The sequence below is a fragment of the Nomascus leucogenys genome, chromosome 10, assembly GCF_006542625.1.
Source record: "Nomascus leucogenys isolate Asia chromosome 10, Asia_NLE_v1, whole genome shotgun sequence".
In the NCBI taxonomy this organism is placed as follows: domain Eukaryota; kingdom Metazoa; phylum Chordata; class Mammalia; order Primates; family Hylobatidae; genus Nomascus; species Nomascus leucogenys.
In genome coordinates this window covers 712572-730185 of record NC_044390.1, presented here as the reverse complement: position 1 = coordinate 730185, position 17614 = coordinate 712572, and the positions used below count along the sequence as shown (strand labels likewise).

The 17614-nt window shown below is 45.3% G+C and overlaps 1 pseudogene; it reads left to right on the top strand.

Moving 5' to 3' along the window:
• The first annotated feature begins 10134 nt into the window (after nt 1-10134).
• LOC115836898 lies at nt 10135-12205 on the top strand (annotated as a pseudogene).
• The last annotated feature ends 5409 nt before the right edge of the window (nt 12206-17614 follow it).

The window sequence follows — 17614 nt, the reverse complement described above, 5'->3', positions numbered from 1 at the left end:
TTTTTTTTTTTTTTTTTTTTGAGACGGAGTCTTGCTCTGTCCCCCAGGCTGGAGTGCAGTGGCGCGATCTCGGCTCACTGCAAGCTCCGCCTCCCGGGTTCACGCCATTCTCCTGCCTCAGCCTCCCGAGTAGCTGGGACTACAGGCACCCGCCACCGCGCCCGGCTAATTTTTTGTATTTTTTTAGTAGAGATGGGGTTTCACCGTGTTAGCCAGGATGGTCTCGATCTCCTGACCTCGTGATCCACCCGCCTCGGCCTCCCAAAGTGCTGGGATTACAGGCTTGAGCCACCGCGCCCGGCCACCTCAGGAGTATCCTTAAGATGTGCGTCCTCACTGCTATGGTGGCTCCCACCTGTAATTCCACTAGTTTGGGAGGCCAAGTCACAAGGATCATTTGAGGCCAGGAGTTAGAAATTAGCCTGAGCAGCAAAGCAAAATCCTGTCTCTACAGAAAATAAAAAATATTAGCGGAGTGTGGTTGGGCGGTCCTGTGGTCCCAGCTGCCCTAAGGTTGGGGTTAGAGTTAGGGAGCCTGAGGAGGGAGGATCGCTTGAGCTCAGGAGTTGGAAGCTGCTGTAAGCCGAGATCGTGCCGCTGCACTCCAGCCTGGGCAACAGAGCCAGACCTCTTATCTTGAAAATAAGGGCCAGGTGCAGGTGTCTCACGCCTGTAATCCCAGCCGTTTGGGAGGCCAAGGCAGGTGGATCACCTGAGGTCAGGAGTTCAAGACCAGCCTGGCCAACATGGTGAAACCCCGTCTCTACTAAAAATACAAAAATTAACCCGGCATGGTGGCATGCACCTGTAATCCCAGCTACTCGGGAGGCCAGGGCAGGAGAATCTCTTGAACATGGGAGGCAGAGGTTGTGGTGAGCCGAGATGCTGCCACTGCACTCCAGCCTGGGCGACACAGCAAGACTCCATGTTGGAAAAAAAAATAAAAATAAAAATAAATAAACAAATAAAAGATTGCAGATCTTTCTACTAGGCAGAGGATCATCCTGCCTTTCCTTAGAAATCACATTGAGATTTCTTGGGATTATTGGCTGTAACTGATTACCCTAGTGTATGGAAAAATATTATTTCAGAGTTAGGGTAGATGTTCCCAAAGGCTACAGATCCAAATTCACCTATCATTTCAGATGGTCCTTCAGATGCAAAATTCTTCCACTGGAAGCAAAGATTAATGCAAAGGTTAATAACCATTACTGTATTGTTAAAATGAATGTGTAAACACCCAGAGGGTTCATTTTTCCCACGGCCCAGATAAAGCCAATTTATCAGGACAGGGGAATTGCAAAAGAAAAAGAGTTTTATTCACACAGAGTTGGATGAACAGCACACTGGAGTCTTGTTAGTATTACTCAAATCAGTCTCCCTGAAAATTGGGAGACTGGGGTTTTTTGTTGTTTGTTTGTTTGTTTTTTGAGACGGAATTTTGCTCCTGTTGCCCAGGCTGGAGTGCAATGTCACGATCTCAGCTCACTGCAACCTCTGCCTCCTGAGACTGGGGTTTTTAAAGGATAATTTGGTAGATAGGGGGCCATGAATTGGGGAGTGCTGATTGGTTGGGTTGGAGATGAAATAATAGGGAGTCAAAGTTGTTCTCTTGTGCTGAGTGGGTTCTGGGGGAGAGGAAGGCACAAGACCAGATGAGCCAGTTTATCCATCTGAGTGGTGCCATCAGATCCATCAAGTTCAGGGTCTGAAAAATATCTCCAGCACCAATCTTAGCTTTTACAATAGTGATACCATCCCTAGGAACAACTGGGGATGTTTACAGTCTTGTGGCCCCTAGCTGATGACTCCTAAATGATAATTTCTAATCTATGGGGCCCTAATAAATCAGTAAGTTAACAGGAATTGGGAAGGAGCCAGGCTGGCAGAACAGGAACCTAACCCCATCTGCAACCTCTTTGTGGGAAGAAACCACAGCTGTCAGAAGTGTTTAACAGAGCAACTCCATCTTGAATAGGGGTTGGATAAAATGAGGCTGAGACCTACTGGGCTGCATTCCCAGACGGTGAAGGCATTCTAAGTCACAGGATGAGATAAGAGGTCAGCACAAGATACAGGCCATAAAGACGTTGCTGATAAAACAGGTTGCAGTAAAGAAGCTGGCTAAAACCCACCAAAACCAAGATGGCCATGAGAGTGACCTCTGGTCGTCCTCACTGCAACACTCCCACCAGCGCCATGACAGTTTACAAATGCCATAGCAACATCAGGAAGTTACCCTATATGTTCTATAAAATGGGAGCATGAATAATCCACCCTTTATTCAGTATATAATCAAGAAATAGGGGCCAGGCACAGTGGCTCACGCCTGTAATCCCAGCACTTTGGGAGGCTGAGGTGGGTGGATCACGAGGTCAGGAGATGGAGACCATCCTGGCTAACACGGTGAAATCCTGTCTCTACTAAAAATACAAAAAATTAGCCAGGCATGGTGGCGGGCACCTGTAGTCCCAGCTACTTGGGAGGCTGAAGCAGGAGAATGGCATGAACCCGGGAGGTGGAGCTTGCAGTGAGCTGAGATCGCGCCACTGCACTCCAGCCTGGGCGACAGAGCGAGACTCCGCCTCAGAAAAAAAAAAAATCAAGTAATAACCATAAAAATGGGCAACCAGGCCAGGCGTGGTGGCTCACGCCTGTAATCCCAGCACTTTGGGAGGCCGAGGTAGGAGGATCACGAGGTCAAGAGATGGAGACCATGCTGGCTAACAGGGTGAAACCCAATCTCTACTAAAAATACAACAAAATTAGCCGGGTGGCTCTGTGTGTGGAGTATCCACTCTTTTATTCCTTTACTTTCTTTTCTTTTTTTGAGCAGGAGTTTCACTCTGTCACCCAGGCTGGAGTGCAGTGGCATGATCTCGGCTCACTGCAACCTCCACCTCCTGGGTTCAAGCAATTCTCCTGCCTCAGCATCCTGAGTACCTGGGACTACAGGTGCGCACCACCATGCCCAACTAATTTTTGTATTTTTAGCATAAATGTGGTTTCACCATGTTGGCCAGGCTGCTTTCAAGCTCCCAACATTGTTATCTGCCCGCCTCGGCCTCCCAAAGTGTTGGGATTACAGGCGTGAGCCACTGCACCTGGCCCAAACCCATGTATTTCTTTAATGTATTTGATTGATGTCTCATGCCTCCTTAAAATGTATAAAACCAAGCTGCACCCCGACCACCTTGGGCACATGTTCTCAGGACTTCTTCAAGGCTGTATCACAGGCCATGGTCACTCATATTCGGCTCAGAATAAATCTCTTCACATAGTCTACAGAGTTTGACTCTTTTCATTGACGCTGAAGGAACCCCCAACCCAGAGGAAAATCATCCGTGTGCATCAATTGGCTCACTTTGAGTGAGTGGGGTGCATATACCCAGATAAAGAATGAGATTGGTTTAGAGGCCCAACTTAGTGGAGTTAGAGTCTCTCCTGGTTAAAGGCTCCTCTTGCGGTCTGGCCGCAGGGGTTATTCAGGGATGCACCGAGAAGTAGTGAGGAGAATGATGAAAGAAAGACACAGAGAAGCAGGATTAGGAGGGACGGTCCCCTGATAGGGAAGCGACCCAAGCTCTGGTTTATTCAGTGCTTTTATACATGCCAGGGGTCAAAAGTCCACACAATAATTGTTTTTGTCTTCAATTGATGCGGCCTCCGCAGTCTGTCCTGTGCTAACCATTAACTGTGAAAAGCCATTCTCAGCGCTTCACTTATCTGGTAAGAACAGGAAGCTACCCATAACAGGATCTTCAGTGGTTAGGTCTTTGCCATGCCACCTACTTCCCTGTCTGCTGGCTTTGCCAATGCATGGGAATGTGAACTTGGGTCCCCACAGGCTCCTCTCAATAAAAGGCAAGGACACTTGACCAAACTTTGGTTCGATGCCCAACTTAGGAAGGTTAGATTACTTCCTAAGAGTTAGGGGGTTAGAGGCCCCTCTCAGTAAAGTCCCTCTCAGCTAGGAATGGGTTTGGCACAATGGGCTGTTAACTGCTGTTCTCTTTGGAATAATCTGCCTTGCTGATGGCTATGGGTGACAGGACTAGGAACGTACAGGATCATTGGACATGGGGAGCTTTTTCCTTCCCAAAAGGGGAAACTTGCGAGCTGATGCGATGGCTGGAAAAGATCCCCTTGCTACTGACAAGCAGCCACCTGAACTTTTCAGTGTCACTGCAGTTGGGGGGTCTTTTCTGGCCTCTCTAAGCTCCTGGCCTTCCCCACCCTGCCACAGGCAATGTTTTTCTCTGTCTCCTTTCCCTTTCTTATCTTTTCTGTTATTCAGGGTGACCATCTTGCCCAGAGTCCAAGTTGAAACTCCTGGTCGGAGGTTGGATTAAAGATGATGGGGCCCAACCGGGGCAAGTTTGAGCCTTGCCTGTTGGATATTCCAGGCAGAGCAGAGTGGCTAATGTGTATGTTTTGTCACACATATTTTGCTCTGGCCAGAATGGAAAAAGATAATTTAGCTTTGTGTTGCAGATTGGCCCCCAGGGCTGTGGCGCAGCCAGCTGGGTCACCAGAGCCTCTCGGGGAAAGGGAAACCAGAAGCCTGGAATGCTGGAATGCCAGCAAAAGGGTAAGAATTTCTTTTTTGTTGTTGTTGATTTTATTTTATTTTATTTTATTTTGAGATGGAGTCTCGCACTGTCACCCAGGCTGGAGTGCAGTGGTGTGAATTCAGCTCACTGCAACATCTGCCTCCCAGGTTCAAATGATTCTCTTGCCTCAGCCTCCTGAGTAGGTGGGATTACAGGTGCGTGCCACCATGACTAGTTAATTTTTGTATTTTTAGTACAGACGACGTTTCACCACATTGGCCAGGCTGGTCTCCAACTCTTTTTTTTTTTTTTTTTTTTTTTTTTTTTTTTTTTTTTTTTTTTTTTGAGACGGAGTATCGCTCTGTCGCCCAGGCTGGAGTGCAGTGGCTCAATCTCGGCTCACTGCAAGCTCCGCCTCCCGGGTTCACGCCATTCTCCTGCCTCAGCCTCTCCGAGTAGCTGGGACTACAGGCGCCCGCCACCACACCCGGCTAATTTTTTGTATTTTTTAGTAGAGACGGGGTTTCACCGTGGTCTCGATCTCCTGACCTCGTGATCCGCCCACCTCGGCCTCCCAAAGTGCTGGGATTACAAGCGTGAGCCACCGCGCCCGGCCTCCAACTCTTGACTTCAGGTGATCTGCCCGCCTGGGCCTCCCAAAGTGCTGGGATTACAGGCATGAGCCACCGCACCCAGCAAGAATTTCTTGCCAGTCAGTTGGCTGGGTGTGGTGGCTCACACCTCTAATCCCAGCACTTTGGGAGGCAGAGGCAGGTGGATCACCTGAGGTCAGGAGTTCGACAACAGCCTGGCCAACATGGTGAAACAACATCTCTAATAAAAATAGAAAAAATTAGTCATGGCCGGGCATGGGGGCTCACTCCTGTAATCCCAGCACTTTGGGAGGCTGAGGTGGGCAGATCACTTGAGGTCAGGAGTTCGAGACCAGCCTGGCCAACATGGTAAAACCCCATCTCTACTAAAAATGGAAAAAATTAGCCGGGTGTGGTGGCACATGCATGTAATCCCAGCTACTCAGGAGGCTGAGGCAAAAGAATCACTTAAACCTGGGAGGTGGAGATCGTAGTGAGCTGAGATAGCACCATTGCACTCCAGCATGGGCAACAGAGTGAGACCCCATCTCAAAAAAAAAAAAAAAATTAGTCATGCATGTTGGTGTGCACCTATAATCCCAGCTTCTTGGGAGGCTGAGGCAGGAAATCACTTGAACCCAGGAGGTGGAGGTTACAGTGAGCTGAGATGGTGCCACTGCACTCCAGCCTGGGTGACAGAGTGAGACTCTGTCTCAAAAAAAAAAAAAAGTCCAGGCACAGTGGCTCATGCCTGTAACCCCAGTACTTTGGGCTGAGGTGAGGGGATCATGAGGTTAAGAGCTCGAGACTATCCTGGCCAGCATGGTGAAAACTCGTCTCTACTAAAAATACAAAAATTAGCTGGGCATGGTCGTGGGTGCCTGTAATCCCAGCTACTCAGGAGGCTGAGGCTGGAGAATTGCTTGAACCCAGGAGGTGGGGGTTGCAGGGAGCCGAGATCATGCCACTGCACTCCAGCCTGGCAACAGAGTGAGACTCCATCTCAAAAAAAAAAAAGCTGATTTGCCTAAATCCAAGAAAGAAAAGAAGTGGGTTTTCTTGTTTTGTTTTGTTTTGTTTTTAGTGTGTAAATGAAACAAAACAGCAAGGAGAAAAGTCCCCTGATTTGTATCCTAGTGCTTCTTGATCACACCTAGTTGGCATAGCTGCAAAAAGCATAGCCACATCTATCTAATCTTATTGCTCATAGCTGTTAAATACCAAATCTGAATCTGCAATTTTAGAAACGGAGGCTTCAATGCTTTTTGTTCCCAATGTTTCACAAGCAAATGGATGGAAATCAGAAGGCACAGAGGGGAAGAGTAAAATAAAAGCCCTAAGACAATTTAAATGAAGTCCCTGAAAATGACAGTGAAACAGAGCAACCAAGAGATTGATTCATACAGCAAACAGGACAAGACAGATTAATACAAAGTTAGGCCGGGGGCGGTGGCTTACGCTTGTAATCCCAGCACTTTGGGAGGCTGAGGAGGGCGGATCACGAAGTCAGGAGATCGAGACCACGGTGAAACCCCGTCTCTACTAAAAATACAAAAAAATTAGCCGGGCGTGGTGACGGGCGCCTTTAGTCCCAGCTACTCGGAGAGGCTGAGGCAGAAGAATGGCGTGAACCCGGGAGGCGGAGCTTGCAGTGAGCCGAGATTGCACCACTGCACTCCAGCCTGGGCAACAGAGCAAGACTCCGTCTCAAAAAAAAAAAAAAAGAAAAGTAAATTTGTTAAGAAAGTAAAGTGATGAAAGAACAGTCACTCCATAAACAGAGTAGACTCTTCCCGAAAGTCAGAGGAGGAATGTGACCACCCTAGGTACTTGTTTATACATAGTGTTAGGAATAACGCTCAAAATTTTAAGGAAATTGAACACTCGAACACAGGATTTTTAGCAAAGCATTTTTACTTTTGCACAGAGGGGTGCCTCTTTGGCCAGTCGCCATGAGAGCGCACCTGAACAAAGGGGCATGAGAGCCTTTATTTTTGATGCAAGTCTTGTCTTTGTACTTTTTTTTTTTTTTGAGACAGAGTCTTGCTCTGTCCCCCAGGCAGGAGTGCAATTGGCTCACTGCAACCTCTGCCTCCTGGGTTCAAGTGATTCTTCTGCCTCAGCCTCCTGAGTAGCTGAGATTACAGGCACCCACCACCATGCCTGGTTAATTTTTGTATTTTTAGTAGAGAGGGGATTTCACCATATTGGTCAGGCTGCTCTCGAACTCCTGACCTCAGGTGATCCACCTGCCTTGACCTCCCAAAGCGCTGGGATTACAGGCGTGAGCCACTGCGCCCCACTGTACTTTTTTTTTATTGGCTGGGGTTGGGTTGTACAATCTAAACTAATCTCGGTTGGCTAAACATTTGATTTTTTTAGATAAGGTGGGCACATAAAAGAAAGCAGACAGGAAAGGGGAAGGGGTATCTGTAATGAGCTAGAAGGTTAGTTTTTTACAAAATAAGGAAAGGAATGTGGGCTGGTATTGATAATGCCTGGTATTGTGGTGTGCCTCGGTGTTTAACAAAGGCAAAAAGGAAAAAAAGGAGAAAAAGGGAAAGGGGGAGGTTCTATGAATTAAAGAATAAAATATTTGATCGAGTTATTTGAAAAGAAACCTCATCATATCCCACAAGAGGATAAAAAAAGATCATGGGGAGATGTGCTACAAGGGTTTGTGATGAAGAATTAATTTTATTAATTACTATATTTTGCAAGAATATTATTATCTTTAAAACAAAATTAGGAATGCTTCTGTTTTCAAGATATCCAGATATCAGGACACTCTTAAGTCTTGGCCTGTTTAGTAACATTTTCTTTTCTTTTCTTTTCTTTTCTTTTCTTTTTTTTTTTTTTTTTTTGAGACAGAGTCTCTATCTGTTGTCCAGGCTGGAGTGCAATGGCTCAATCTCGAGAGGCTCACTGCAACCTCCACTTCCCGATTCAAGCAATTCTCTGCCTCAGCCTCCTGAGTAGCTGGGATTAGAGGTGCCTGCCACCACACCTGGCTAATTTTTGTATTTGTAGTAGAGATGGGGTTTCGCAATCTTGGCCAGGCTGGTCTTGAACTCCTGACCTCGAGATCCACCTGCCTCGGCTTCCCAAAGTGTTGGGATTACAGGCGTGAGGCACCGCGTCCGGCCAATATTTTCAATCTGTTTCCTTAACCAGAAACATCTAGAGTCTAGGAATACTTAATTTTTGGGGAATGCAGCCCAGGAAATCCCAGCTTCATTGTTCCTAGCCCTCACTCAAGATGGAGTTGCTCTGGTTTGAACACCCCTAACATTATCATCTCTGTTTCAAAGTTCAACTATAAACTCAGTTTCTACCAAAGTTAATTCACCCTGCTCCCAGGAATGAACAATAATTTTCTCACTGTTATAATTTTTGCAAAGGCAGTTCAATCACACTCTGAAGGATTAGAGTCGGTTTTCTCAGTCCATGTTTCTCAGGAACGATGGAGAACTACTCAGATAGGGCCATAACAAGGAAGTGTGACAGAGCAATAAAATCTTGGGACCCTCAAACTCACCATGCCAAAGAGAAAGTTAAGCTTGTGAACTGAGCCAGGAGAAAAACAAAACAAACAAAACAAAACAAAAAAAACCAACAACCTGCCTTCCTCTTTGTTTCCACACAAACGGCTGAAATTATAGAAGGCCACATATCGACCGGGCGTGGTGGCTCACGCCTGTAATCCCAGAACTTTGGGAGGCCGAGGCGGGCGGATCACGAGGTCAGGAGATCGAGACCATCCTGGCTAACATGGTGAAACGCCGTCTCTACTAAAAATACAAAAAATTAGCCGGCCGTGGTGGCGGGCGCCTGTAGTCCCAGCTACTCAGAGAGGCTGAGGCAGGAGAATGGTGTGAACCAGGGAGGCGGAGCTTGCAGTAAGCCGAGATCGCGCCACTGCACTCCAGCCTGGGCGACAGAGCGAGACTCCGTCTCAAAAAAAAAAAAAAAAAAAAGAAATTGTCCTTCAGCCCACCCCAAGGCATATTTAACTTCTTCCTCTATGCTACCTTTGCTTTATCTTATGTAAAATATAGATTTACTGATGCCAAAGGGAAAGCATAATTAACTATTCTTCTACCTCCTCCTTTAACCTGTAAAAGGTGGATTCAGTGAGCACTAATCAAAGACTCACAAGAATGTAACCACTCACCTCATTGTCTACCCTTCTCCCTCCTTTTTTTTCCCCTTTCCCCTGCTTCTCACTGTTTCCTCTTTGAATATTGAAGTCCTCAAAACTCTCTTTGGAAAAAGTACAGGCCACAAATCTTACTGTAACTTGTATCTCTTTTTCCCCTGTAACATCTTCAACCTTGGCAAAATAACCTCTAAACTGATTGAGACCTGTCTCAGATTCCTTTTGGCTTACAGAAGATAGAGGAGAGACACTGTGCCCCCATGAAGCAGAATTAGAAAACTACATCTCTCTGGTTCCCACAGAAAACAACTCTCCTGCATGTACCATGGATTCTTGTGCCCAATTCCTTGAGTAACACTTTAATCCACTTGGTATTGGTTACTCCATATTCTAACTTATATTCAGTCCCTTTTAGGAATTATACATCAGCCTCACAAAAAGAACAATTAAATAACTTGGTATTAATAATGGTGGTAGTATTCAAACGTAGAGCTCTCCACCTGAAGACACTGGAGTATGTTAAATTCTTTTTTTTTTTTTTAAGATGGGATTTCACTAGCCGGGCACAGTCACTCATGCCTGTATTCCCAGCACTTTGGGAGGCCGAGGTGCGCGTATCATGAGGTCAGGAGTTTGAGACCAGCCTGGCCAACATGGTGAAATCCCATTTCTAAAAATACAAAAATCAGCCAGGCATGGTGGCATGCGCCTGTTAATCCCAGCTACTGGGGAGGCTGAGGCAGGAAAATCGCTTGAATCTGGGAGGCGGAGGTTACAGTGAGCTGAGATGGTGCCACTGCACTCCAGCCTGGGTGACAGAGCGAGGCTCTGTCTCAAAAAAAAAAAAAAAAAAAAAAAAAAAAAAAAAAAAAAGCCGAGGGTCTAGCCAGAGCTGTGGAACCGCCGCCAGGTCGCTGTTGGTCCACACCACCCGTCGGGCTGCTCGCCCACCCAGCATCCGCCGCCGCCATGGGAGTGCAGGTGGAGACCATCTCCCCAGGAGAGGAGCGCGCCTTCCCCAGGCACGGCCAGACCTGCGTGGTGCACTACATCCGGATGCTTGAAGATGGAAAGAAATTTGATTCCTCCCGGGACAGAAACAAGCCCTTTAATTTTATGCTAGGATGCAGGAGGTGATCCGAGGCTGGGAAGAAAGGGTTGCTTAGATGAGTGTGGGTCAGAGAGCCAAACTGACTATATCTCCAGATTCTGCCTACGGTGCCACCGGGCACCCAGGCATCATCCCACCACATGCCACTCTCGTCTTCGATGTGGAGCTTCTAAAACTGGAATGAAGAGAATGGTCTCCTCCCTCAGCTCCCTGTTCTTGGATCTGCCACGGTGGGACCTGGTGCCTCCAGACGCGTGGGCGTGAATCCATATGAAGCTTTTCCTGACGTTCCACTACACTCTGTATAGACATCTGCCCTGACTGAAAGTGTTCTGTCACTCAGCTTTGCTTCCGACACGTTCCATTTCCTCTTCCCCCTTCTCCTTGTGTGTGTGTTTACCTAAACTATGTGCCATAAACCTCAAGTTACTCATTTTATTTTGTTTTCATTTTGGGGTGAAGATTCAGTTTCAGTCTTTTGGATCTAGGTTTCCAATTAAGTACATGGTCAAGCATCAACAGCACAAGTGATAGATTCACTTTAGAACAGGAATCGGTGTTGGCGGGTTTGCAAGAATATTTTAATTTTTTGGATGAATTTTTATCTATTATACATCAAACATTCTTTCTGCTGCGCTGCAAAGCCATAGCAGATTTGAGGTGCTGTTGAGGGATGAATTATTGTCCAAGTTGAGAGATGTCCTTGGGTTAAATGAAAATCCCTACCTAAAACCGAGGTGGCGATGGGGAGAGCCTTTGTATTGGCAGAAGGGCTGAGGCAGGGCTCACTTGTCTGACATAATGTAAAAGAGTCTTGGAACATGTCCTGGGTCCAGGGTCTAAAACCCCTTGCTGGCTATGGAACACCAAACTCTGTGCCAAAGGGTGGGAGCCTGCCCTGCCACACTACAATCTAAGCCTAGGGCATAAAACCCCTTGTGGCTTGGAGAGAACCCAGGTCTCAGGGCATATAACCCCTTGTAGCCTCTGGAATGTGTCCAGACTCACTGGCCCATTGCTCCTTACTCTCCCCAACTCATAAATTGATTGTATCTTGAATTCTTATTCTTCTTGAATAAGAACCTGGTCTCCCTTATCTCAAGTAGCAGACCATATGCTAAACTGTCACAGCTACGCTTGATGCACCGCTGCTTTTCTACCCCCAGGTCCTCACCTGTCTAACCCCCATGTCTGCACGTCCTCACTACCTGCATCTTTGTTTGATTACCAATAAATAGTGTGGGCTCCCAGAGCTCAGGGCCTTCACAGACTCCATACTGGCGTTGGCCCCCTGGACCCACCCTATGTACTCTTAACTTGTTTTGTCTCATTCCTTTGACTCCGCCAGACTTCTTAGCCCCCATGACCTGGTGTTGGGTCTGATCACCCCAACATTTCTGGCACCCCAATGTGGGGCTACAAAGGCCCTGGTGAAGGAATGCTAGAGTGGGTGGAAGTGGAGGATGTATCACCAGAGGACACCCGAGGATGACTGAAAGATGCTCGGTGGGTAAGCTGGGTGCTTGGAAAAACCAGGGTAACAATGGGACAGAATAAAAACAAACATTCTGCTTATTTAAACTTTCTAAGGCATTTATTACAGAGAGGGGGAGCAAAAGTTAGTACTCAGAAATTATTAACAGTCTTTAGTACAGTAAAGCAGTTTTGCCCATGGTTCCCAGAACTAGGGACTATGGAGTTGGATGAATGGGAAAGAATTGGCAAATTGGCAGAGATTTGGCCAGGCGCGGTGGCTCACGCCTGTAATCCCAGCACTTTGGGAGGCCGAGGGGGGCGGATCACGAGGTCAGGAGATTGAGACCATCCTGGCTAACACAGTGAAACCCCATCTCTAATACCAAAAAAAAAAAAACTAGCTGGGCGTGGTGGCAGGCACCTGTAGTCCCAGCTACTTGGGAGGCTGAGGCAGGAGAGTAGCATGAACCTGGGAGGTGGAGCTTGCAGTGAGCCAAGATCATGCCACTGCACTTCAGCCTGGGTGACAGAGTGAGACTCTGTCTCAAAAAAAAAAAAAAAGAATTGGCAGAGATTTTAAAAAGGCATATAAAGAAGGAGCCAAAATTCCAGTTTCTGATTGGTTGGTGTGGGCATTGATAAAGGCAGCTCTTGAGCCATTTCAAACAGATGACGAGACAGATTCAGATGAGGAAGAGGAAGACAAGTGTAAAAAACTAACTTCAGATTCTGAATGTGAGGAGCAAAAACCAGAGGAAATTAAAGAAAAGAAAGGGAAACTGAAAAGGGTATGTTTTACTAGCCCGTCAGCTCCACCTGCTGAATTAAGTGAATGGCCACCTCCTCCCCCTCCCCATAATGGGCGAGAAAATGAATTAGCTGTAAAACTTGCCACTGCTGTAGTTGCAACATTAAAATCTGGAGCAATTGGTGGTGCTATACAAAATTCTGTTCAAAAGGCTAGAGCTGAGGGAGACCTTGAAGTATGGCAATTTCCTATCACCCAGCAAGGAGGGCAAAATATAGCTAATTAGGCCACGTTTTCTTTCAAGCTATTAATGGAATTTAAGCAAGCCATTAGTCAATATGGGCCAAATTCTCCTTTTGTACAAACTTTACTAAAAAATGTGGCTCTTGATAATGGATTGATAAAATATGACTGGGATACTTTAACAAAATCTGTTCTTACTCTATCTCAGTACTTACAGTTTAAAACCTGGTGGGCTGATGAAGCTCAAAGTCAGGCAAGGGAAAACACACAAGCACAGCCACCTGTGCCTGTTTCTTTTCAACGGTTAATGGGAGTCAGTCCTAATTGGGGTCGATTAGAAAATCAAGCAGTAATGGAGAATGTTGCCATTGTTCAGTTATGCACTGTGTGCTTACAGGCGTGTGAGAGAATAAATGTTGCAGGAGAAAAATATCCTTTTTTCAGTTCTGTCCGACAAGGACCTAAAGAACCATATACTGATTTTATTGCTCGGCTCCAGGAGGCTATGAATAAGGCCATAACTGACAAAACAGCTCAAGATGTTGTAATACAGCTTCTTGCATATGAAAATGCTAATACAGAGTGTCAAAATGCTATTAGACCTATGAGAGGGAAGGCTCATTTGGCCGAATATATTAAGGCTTGTGATGGCATTGGGGGTAACTTACATAAGGCTACTCTTTTAGCTCAAGCTATGGAAGGACTAAAGGTGAGAAAAAATATGCCTCATTTTCAGGCTCTTGCTTTAATTGTGGCCAATTTGGACACACAAAAAAGGAATGTAGAAAAGGAAATCAAAAGGCAAAAACTATTACCATCAATCAACAGAAAAGTCCCAGTGTATACCCCCGGTATAAGAAAGGCAATCACTGGACAAAACAGTGTCATTCTAAATCTAGTAAAGATGGACAACCTCTTTTGGGAAAAGGGAAGAGAGGCCCACCTCAGGCCGCTCAACAAACCAAGGCGTATCCGGCACAGTCAGTGCCCTTACAAACATACAACAATTGTCCCCCACCGCAGCATGCAGTGCTGCCATAGATCTCTGCAGCACAATTCCTGTCTCCCTACTTCCTGGGGAGCCACCAAAGAAGGTCCCCATGGGTGTTAGGGGCCCTTTACCCTCAGGAAAATTTGGTCTATTGCTTGGAAGGTCTAGATTAAATTTAAAAGGTGTCACTGTACATACAGGAATAATTGATTCTGATTATGCCAGAGAGATTCAACTAGTTATTATTTCCTCAACTCTGTGGTCTGTTTCCCCAGGAGAAAGAATTGCTCAGTTTTTGCTGTTACCTTATACAAAACTGGGAAACAGCATTATAAAAAGAACAGGAGGCTTTGGTAGTACTAACCCAGCAGGAAAAGCTGTATATTGGGCCGGGCGTGGTGGCTCAAGCCTGTAATCCCAGCACTTTGGGAGGCCGAGGCGGGCAGATCACGAGGTCAGGAGATCGAGACCATCCTGGCTAACATGGTGAAACCCCATCTCTACTAAAAATACAAAAAATTAGCCGGGCGTGTTGGCGGGCACCTGTAGTCCCAGCTACTCGGGAGGCTGAGGCAGGAGAATGGCGTGAACCTGGGAGGCAGAGCTTGCAGTGAGGCGAGATCGCACCACTGCACTCCAGCCTGAGCGAGACTCCGTCTCAAAAAAAAAAAAAAAAAAAAGAAAAGCTGTATATTGGGTTAATCGAGTGTCTGATAAGAGACCTATTTGTACAGTAACCATTCAAGGAAAGGACTTTGAAGGGTTAGTAGATACTGGAGCTGATGTTTCTATTATTGCTTTAAATCAATGGCCCTGACACTGGCCCAAACAAAAGGCATCCATTGGTATTGTTGGAGTAGGAGCTGTTTCAGAAGTTTTTCAAAGTTCCTTAATTTTGCCATGTCTAGGGCTGGATGGCCAAGAAGGGTCAATTCAACCTATTATTACACCTATTCCTGTCAATTTATGGGGAAGGGGCATATTGCAACAATGGGGTGCTGAAATACCTATTCCTATGGATTAGTATAGTAATAACAGTAAACAAATGATGAGAAAAATGGGATATCTCCCGGGAAAAGGATTAGGAAAGAATGAAAGTGACCAACCAGAACCTTTAGAAGTAAAAGGGCAAACAGATTGAACCGGATTAGGGTATCATTTTTAGGAGCAGCTATTGCTGAGCCTCTGGCTCCCATTCCTCTTGTTTGGTTAACTGCCAAACCAGTTTGGGTGGAGCAATGGCCACTGAAACAGGAAAAAACTGGAGGCTTTAAAAGAATTAGCACAGGAAGAATTGCAAAAGGGACACATAGAGCCTATTTTCTCTCCTTGGAATTCTCCTATGTTTGTTATTAAGAAACAATCAGCCAGGCGAGGTGGCTCACGCCTGTTATCCCAGCACTTGGGAGGCCGAGGCAGGTGGATCATGAGGTCAGGAGATCGAGACTATCCTGGCTAACAGAGTGAAACCCTGTCTCTACTAAAAATACAAAAATTAGCCAGGTGTGGCGGTATGTGCCTGTAGTCCCAGCTGCTGGGGAGGCTGAGGCAGGAGAATGGCTGAACTCGGGAGGCAGAGCTTACAGTGAGCCGAGATTACGCCACTGCACTCCAGCCTGGGCGACAGAGCGAGACTCCGTCTCAAAAAAAAAAAAAAAGAAAGAAAAAATCAGGTAAGTGGAGAATGTTAACAGGTTTAAGGGCTGTTAATGCTGTAATTCAACCCATGGGCGCACTGCAACCAGGGCTGCCCTCTCCAACAATGATCCCAAAATACCGGCCTCTAATATTGCTTATTTACCACTCCTTTAGCCACCCAAGATTATGAAAAATTTGCTTTTACTGTTCCCGCTATGAATAACAAAGAACCAGTGGATACCATTGGAAACTACTCCCAAAAGGCATGTTAAATAGTCCGATTATTTGTCAAACTTATGCCGGAAAAGCTATTAAGCCAGTTAGAGAACAATTTTAAAAATGTTATATTATCCATTACATGAGTGATATTTTATGTGCAGCTGAAACTAGGAAGGAATTAACACTATGCTACAAACAGAAAAGTCTATAACTACAGCAGGATTACTCATAAGCCCCCCATAAAATCCAAACTTCAACTCCCTTTCAATATTTAGGAATGAAGGTAGAACAAAGTGCTATTAAGCCTCAAAAGGTTCAAATTCGAAGAGATAATTTAAAAACTTTAAATGACTTTCAAAAATTATTAGGAGACATTAATTGGATTTGTCCAACTTTAGGCATTCCTACCTATGCTATGTCTCACCTTTCTTCTACCTTACGAGGTGATTCTAACTTAAACAGTAAACGCTCCCTGTCCAAAGAGGCATTAGAGGAACTTCAATTACTTGAAGAAAAAATTTAACAAGCACAAGTGAGACCAATTGACCCTATGCAGCCATTACAGTTTTTAGTTTTTCCTACTAAACATTCACCTACAGGAGTTATTGTTCAGCAGAATGATCTGGTTGAGTGGCTTTTTCTACCTCACAAGACAACCAAAACGCTTACTCTGTATTCAGATCAAATTCCTGTACTAATAGGACAAGCAAGGCTGTGCACAACAAAGTTAATGGGATATGATCCAAATCAAATTATAGTTCCATTAAACAAACAACACATTCAGCAAGCTTACATTAATTCCCGGGAATGGCAAGTTAATTTGGCAGGTTTTGTTGGCATTCTTGATCATCATTATCCTAAATCTAAGATATTTCCATTTCTAAAATTAACATCCTGGATATTGATTATTACTCAAAAAGCCCCTAATGAAGGGGCCGTTACTCTTTTTACTGATGGGTCTAGTAATGGAAAAGCCTCATTTGTGGGACCTCAACAACAAGTTTTTCAAACTGACTTTGCTTCTGCTCAAAGGGCTGAACTTATTGCTGTAATTACAGTACTGAAAACTTTTAACAGCCAGTTAATATTGTTTCTGAATCAGCTTATGTGGTGCAAAGCACACAAAATATTGAATGTGCTTTAATTCGCAATGCGACTGATGAACAACTTAACTTCTATTTCATTCTTTACAACAAGCAGTACAATAAAGACATTCCCCTTTCTATATTACTCATATAGGAGCACATACTAACCTCCCTGGTCCTTTAAACTTAATCAAAGGGTGGATGCACTGGTTTCTGCAGCTTTTGCCGATGCACAAACGTTCCATTCCTTAATCCATCTTAATGCTGCAGGCCTCAGAAAAAGATACAGCTTATCCTGGAAGCAGGCTAAGGAGATTGTAAAACACTTCTCTGCCTGTGAAGTCCTGCATCTGCCACATCAGGGAGCAGGAGTTAACCCTAGAGGTCTATCTCCAAATTCCATCCGTCAGATGGACATAACACACATTCCCACCTTTGGAAAATTGTCCTTTGTTCATGTTTCAGTAGATACTTATTCACATTTTATCTGGGCCACATATCAAACAGGGGAAGCTACAGCTCATGTTAAAAAACCTTTTTTCTTGCTTTGCAGTTATGAGAATCCCAGACAAAAACAAAACTTGTAATGGCCCAGGGTATTGCAGCAAAGCCATGGCTGCATTTTATCAGCAGTGAAATATTACTGCTGATCGAAAGATTACATCATTTCTATGGAATACTACAGGTATTCCACATAACTCACAAGGACAAGAAATAGTTGAAAGAGCTCATTGTACCTTAAAAACTCAGTTACAAAAACAGAAAGAGGGAGACCAGGTATATAAAACCCTACATATA